Source organism: Lolium rigidum, chromosome 7 (genome assembly GCF_022539505.1).
Source record: "Lolium rigidum isolate FL_2022 chromosome 7, APGP_CSIRO_Lrig_0.1, whole genome shotgun sequence".
NCBI lineage: Eukaryota > Viridiplantae > Streptophyta > Magnoliopsida > Poales > Poaceae > Lolium > Lolium rigidum.
Window position 1 is genome coordinate 310,430,959 of NC_061514.1, and position 6,811 is coordinate 310,437,769.

Genomic DNA, 6,811 nt, shown 5'->3' on the forward strand with positions numbered 1-6,811 from the left:
TGTGTTACTCAGATTTTCTATTGTTCGTCTGCTCCTACGATGCTAGCGCATAGATATCTCAGAGCCCACAGGCCACAGATGTGTATATGTACATATAATTTGATACAATATATCTTCTCCCTCACGGGCCATATGTCATTCACGGTGCAGAACTAGCCTATATATACATACATGCACCAACCTTCTTCAGCACACACTTAGCTAGCTCTCTCGAGTTCTTATCCCTGAAGTATTCACAAGACACCAAATCTGACCTGCGCAGGCTGCATCCATCCAACGTAGTTACCATGGGCAAGCATGCACCCTGCAAGTCGAACCGGGATGTGGTGGAGTCCCTGTACGCCTCGTTGGCCCGCGGCGACGCGGCGGCTGTGACGGTGCTGCTGGCGGCGGACCTGGACTGGTGGTTCCACGGGCCGCGCCGGTGCCAGCACATGCGACGTCTTCTGACCGGCGAGTCGGCGGGCACAACGGCGTTCCGGTTCGCACCGGCACGGGTTGTAGAGGTAGGCGGCGTCTCCGGTGAAGGCGGGTGGGTGGTGGCGGAGGGGTGGGCCGGTGAGCAAGACTACTGGGTGCACGCATGGTGCCTCCGCGATGGAGTCATCACGAGCTTCAGAGAGTACTTCAACACGTCGGTTACTGTGAGGGAGCTGAGCCTGCCGGCGAAGAAGGACATGGCATGGGCAGTGTGGGAGAGCCAGTCGCCCAGCCCCAAGGCTCGCTCCATGCCAGGCCTAGTGCTCGCGATATGACCCTGCACATATTTTTAGGGCAAGCCAGAAGATACCATGCATAAATCTTGTATAAAATTTTATTTTGTTTTTAGAGCGAGAGAGACTATAGAAAAGTCCAAGTCTGAAAACCGATAAGTCGGTCTTTGTGGCGAAAACATGATGTAAATAGCACTTTTTTCGGTGAGCGAGAGATTACTCCTGAAAAAGTATGTACTGCTGGTTAGTAAGCTATCGATTATTGTTCTCGACTCGTTATTTGAAATCCATACCATGGAGATATCTGTGTCCAACTTTAGTGACGGTGACCTGCGAGGATGATACCGCATGCAGTTACAAGATGGATTGAAGGCCAAACGAATATGAAGTTAGGTTCCTATTCACTATATAGGAAGCGTGGTAAAGCATGAATTTTTTGACTATGCAGTCCAAAAAGTAAATTTAATAATCAACATCCAAGTAAAATATGCCACATAAGCTATTGCAATGGATCATTTAGCCTAACACAACAATTTAGGGATGTTGCAACAACAAATCTCACATGCAACAATGCCATGACCTCTCATATGCACATCATAGTCCTCCCCCTCTTGGTAGCTTAGAGTGTCGCCGGCTAAATATGGTGAAATCTAGTAGCTTGGGCGAGGCAAATAGACACACTGCACCTTGCCATCCATCAAACATGTCTTCTAGCAGCACGGAAGAAGAAATATGTACCGGTTACAAGGAGGGGCTTGATTGATTGAGAAGTGCGTAGAGAGAGAGAGGATTCATTGTGGAGTGAAACATTGCAACCAACCAAGTGGATGCATCTAGTGAGAAGGGTTTATGTGGTCAACGAGAGGTTAGAGCATCTCCAACGAGGCGACGCAAATCGGACGCCTAAAGTGGTCGTGCATGTTCGTTTGCATCGGCCCGCCAACACGAAAATAGTCATTTTTTACCGCGCGTCCGTTTGCGCTTGGGGTGCCCCAGCGGCCCGATGCATAATATTTTTATCTATTTTTTCTTTGTTCATTTAAGCATAGATAGTAACAATGCACAAACTACTACATAGTTTGAAACATGGTTCAAAAATTGCAAATAAGAAAACCTAACTAGTGTTGGCCTCGCGGGTTGGGGTTTCGTGCTTTTGCTGCTAAGAAAGAACACTCTCAGACACCCACTCGCCCAAAATAGAAAATCTAATTGGATTTTGTGTGCCTTATGTTATTAGATGCGCATGAAGAGCATACAGAAACCTACACTATTGGCTTCAATTGGCCGGTGTCCATCTTCGCTGCAAAGAAATAACACTCTAACAATACTAGCTATCGGTGTCCTCACCAGACTCGTCTGTGTGGTAGTGCCTGCGGCAGGATGTCTTGTCGAACACCTTGACAATCATCTCGCCGCCTCCTTCGTAGAGGAAGGTGAGGAGGCAGTCGGCCTCGAGGTTGTCGGCGCGGGCGAACTTGCCCTCCCCGGTGTGCAGGTACATCTTGCCCTGCCCATCGAACAAGATCTCGACAGGCCACCGGCAATAGCCGCACCTAGCGTCCCGCAGCTGCAACTCGTCCGGCTCGGCGCCATTGACGAACTCGGTAAACTTGTCAGGCTGCCGCTTGATGGTGAGGGGTACCTCGTCGATGCGGACGATGAACTCGAAGGTGCTCACCTCCTGCAAAGATGACGATGGTGTAGGCGAGAGTGAGCGTCGGGGTGATGCTGCTCCAGCACGGCGACCCCTGCCACGGCGACCGTGCCCGTGGCCTTGACCGCCTATCCGGCCAGCTGGACCGGCCATGGATTCCCTCGCGGGTTTGTGTGTGGGGGGGAGGCGCTATGGTTGAGGTTGTGCAGCGGCTAGAGTTTGTGTGGATTAGGTGATAGGGTAGCCGAGCGTGCACCCCACTTTATATACGCCGGAGGATGCCGAAGGGCATGGCACGCTTGGCAGCAACATTAATTTCATTGGCAGACAAGCATGCCGGCCGCTCGGCAGACGAGACATCGCCATTAACGTGACGTAAACTGCCAAAGCGATGCCTCGTTATCTATGCTACGTTAATGGACCCGAGGGTCCAGGCCATATGTTTAAACCTCAAACACACTTTTAGTGATTCCAGTTCTTCCTGGATCATTCCCTACATATTCTACAACAGATGGCTTTACCTCGTTGGTGGGACCAACATTTTATCATAACACACTTAGTTTTTGTGTCTCGTTTGTTTCTTGTAGGTCAGAAGATTGAGTTAGGATGGATATGTAGAAATGTAGATAGGTATAGATAGGTTTTTCTTTTATTTTCTTGAAGCTTGTACTAGGCTTTTATTTCCTGTAATTATATTCTTTGTAATTTCCTTAGTAAATAACTATATACTTATTTTTATTATGATAGAAAATTCAATTTTGAGCATTGTCAAATTTTCTTTGTATTTTTTGATTTTTGTTTTATTTGTTATGAATATATGAATTTGAACTCAAATTTGAATAAATCAAACCTCCATTTGAATTCAATTCAGATGTGATATAGGTGACCATTTATTTGTATTGACATGTGTATGACTGAAGACTTGGGTGTTGGTCTAGAATTTAATTTCCTCAAAAAATTTAAATAGACAAAGTCATGTCGGAATTCGAATCCAGTTCATACTGATGCCCCAGAGAGAGTTCAAACTCAACACTTGTAGCCTAAAGTTCGAAAAGTCTCAGATTCCCCCCCCCCCCCCCCCCCATTTTGAGGCGCATGATATGCAAATGCACAATTTCTTCTCCCACCCCTCCCGACTCCTATTTTTAGGGTGATACACCGAAATAGCCTCTCTTTTTTCCTACATAGCTTTCATATAGTACTTCGTTTCAGCAATCGTCAACTAGATTATGTTTTGGAGGGATATGTGGTTGGAGCAATACCTAGTTTGGTTCAAAGTGAAAAATTTGAGCATTTGCACTTGAGGAAAAAACTATTCACTCTCTTGGCCTCCCTTGTGCGACTCCTGGGAAACCATAGTTTCCTCCTAGAGTAGCCGTTGTAACCGTCTCTTATAACCTCATCATTGTCGAGGTCGGCCCTTTCCTATTTCCGATGACAACATTGGCTCTCCTAACTCGTTTCTTCATCCTTGCCGGTGTATCTCCCCTAGAGCCACAACGATGAGGATGTGGGGCGGCCAATCCAAGGCTGATAGACGCTTGGTCAAACTTTACATTATTTAACATCAGATTTTTTATTTATTTTTCTAGGAAAAACGTGAACTTTATTTATTCACCAAAACTCGGTATTCGACGTAATTGACACCTTCTGAGTGGACACATAGTTTGCGCAACCCTGGATCGCCTGGTTTGCCTCGCGTTAATGCATTGGGATAGCATGATCAAATATTATATGGCATGTATCCCGCTTTAGATACACATATTTATCTAGATTCGCTTTTGAGGAACAACGAATATTATGAATTAAAGTAATATTATGAATTAAAGGAGTATCAAATATTGTATTGCACCATATAAATGCATTCTACACAGAGAAACGGGTGGACCATATATTAATTTTAGAAGATTGGTCAAATATCAATAGAGATTTATATAAATCTGGTCTGGATCACATAGTGTGTGAATTTAACGGCGATATTATGAATTAAAGCAGTATAGTATCAAATATTGTATTGTACGATCAATGCATTCATTAAAGTAGCATGCTCAAATATTATACGGCCTGTGTCCGTATTATGGCATTAGATATCACAGATTTATCTAAATTCGTGTGGTACGCGTTATGTTGAGTAACGGCGATAGTATGAATTAAAGCAGTATATCAAAAGGATATCAAAAAGATTGTATTGTACCATTAATGCATTCTACGCATCTTGTACGTACGTACACTACTCACTCTCACAAGGGACGCCCCCGCGTGTCAGGGCGAGAACATATCTAGTGATACCACCCTTTAAATGATACCATGATACCGTACAAAAAAAGTATTTTTATACGTGCTAAAAAATTATACGAAAAATTGTGAGTGCTCATGAAGCATGTTCCTACATCATCACAAAATTTCATATCCAAACTCGACATGGACACTGAGAAACAAAAAAGAGAAAATCAGCATGAATAGACTCATGCTGATTTTCTCTTTTTTGTTTCTCAGTGTCCATGTCGAGTTTGGATATGAAATTTTGTGATGATGTAGGAACATGCTTCATGAGCACTCACAATTTTTCGTATAATTTTTTAGCACGTATAAAAATACTTTTTTGTATGCGGTATCGACAGATCATTTAAAGCTAGTATCACTAGATATGTTCTCGTGTCAGGGCTCCCGGCCGGCCTCCTATATAAGTACGTGGTGCCCGGCCCGGCCACTCCACTGATCGAACACCCTCCAACAGCACCGGCCACCACCACTCCTTCGACCGCCGCCAACCTAGAATTCCAGCCATGACCGCCACGAACAACAGCAATGCTGTCGCCGCAGCTGGCACCGAGCCCAGGCAGCAACAGCAGCACCGGAGGCTGGAGGGGAAGGTGGCCATCGTGACCGGCGGCGCGCGCGGGATCGGGGAGGCGATCGTGCGCGCGTTCGTCCGGCACGGCGCGCGCGTGGTGGTTGCGGACATCGAAGACGCGGCCGGCGAAGCCCTGGCGGCCGCGCTGGGCCTGGGCGGCGCCTGCTGCAGCTACGTGCACTGCGACGTGTCCCAGGAGGCCGACGTGGAGCGCGCCGTCGGGTGCTGCGTCGAGCGGTACGGGCGGCTCGACGTGTTCTGCAACAACGCTGGCGTGCTGGACCGCCAGCACCCGCCAGCCGCCGATGGCGCCAAGAGCGGCGGCATCGCGTCGCTTGACGCCGCGGAGTTCGACCGCGTGCTGCGCGTGAACACGCTGGGCGCGGCGCTCGGCATGAAACACGCCGCGCGGGCCATGCTGCAGCAGCGCGGCGGCAGCGGCGCCGGGGGGAGCATCGTGTCGGTGGCGAGCGTCGCCGGCGTGATGGGCGGGATGGGCCCGCACGCGTACACGGCCTCCAAGCACGCGCTGGTGGGGCTCACCAAGAACGCCGCCTGCGAGCTCGGGGAGCACGGCATCCGCGTGAACTGCGTGTCCCCTTCGGGGTGGCCACGCCGATGCTCGTCAACTCGTGGCGCCACCGTTGGCACGACGGAGACGCCGGCGAGGACGGGAGCGCGCAGCCGCCGAGCGAGGAGGATGTGGAGAAGACGGAGGAGATGCTGCGTGGGATGGCGACGCTCAAGGGCGCGACGCTGAGAGCCGGGGACATCGCGGATGCGGCGCTGTTCCTGGCCAGCGACGAGTCCAAGTACATCTCCGGGCACAACCTCGTCGTCGACGGCGGCGCCACAACCTCCCGGAACGTCGTCGGACTGTGACTGAAGTCAAACCCAGGCTCCATTGGAGGTGGATGCTGTTGCAGGGATCGCGTACGTGCGAGTGTCACAGTCAAGCACAGCTCGATCGATCGCAGTGGTCACTAGCTTCGTACTCCATTACTGTACTTTACTATCCGTAGCTTCGTAGTAGCCTGGTACTTAGCAGCTGGTTATTCGATCTGCTGATTGAATGCCTCGTCTCAGGCTTGATGGATTAGGGAATGATCTGTGATTCGCACGGTTTATTCTTCTTTAATCGTTTGTTGCAGATCGAAAATGGTTAGTTAATTATTCATCTTTCCTGTTTGGGAACTGACAGTGCAGACAGCCAAGTCAAATACATTCAGATTCAGTGTTCACTGAACTGAACTGCCGGAGTTCTGTCGTTGCCCCGAATGATTCAACATGACTTTACGATCGTCGTTTCTTTTTCGCCCAGCCCAACTGCGGCGGGCATTGGCTGGCCTAAACAATTTCATCGAACGAATCAAGTAACAACACAACGGGGTACAAATGGTAGCTAGCACAAACGATTAAAGAATAAGCAACTCAACTTAGAGAAAACCACATGTATAGGGTAAAGTCCTAAACAAAACATCACTAATCATCATTAGTTCATTCAAACCGCGTCAACAAAGTACGAAATGGAAGAAGGAGAGTTGAATCGTCGAGAACTACAACAGAAAACATAAGTATAGAGATAGGATG

The 6,811-nt window shown here is 48.5% G+C and overlaps 1 pseudogene; it reads left to right on the forward strand.

Moving 5' to 3' along the window:
- The first annotated feature begins 5,153 nt into the window (after positions 1–5,153).
- On the forward strand, positions 5,154–6,103 carry LOC124673152 (annotated as a pseudogene).
- Positions 6,104–6,811: the final 708 nt, after the last annotated feature.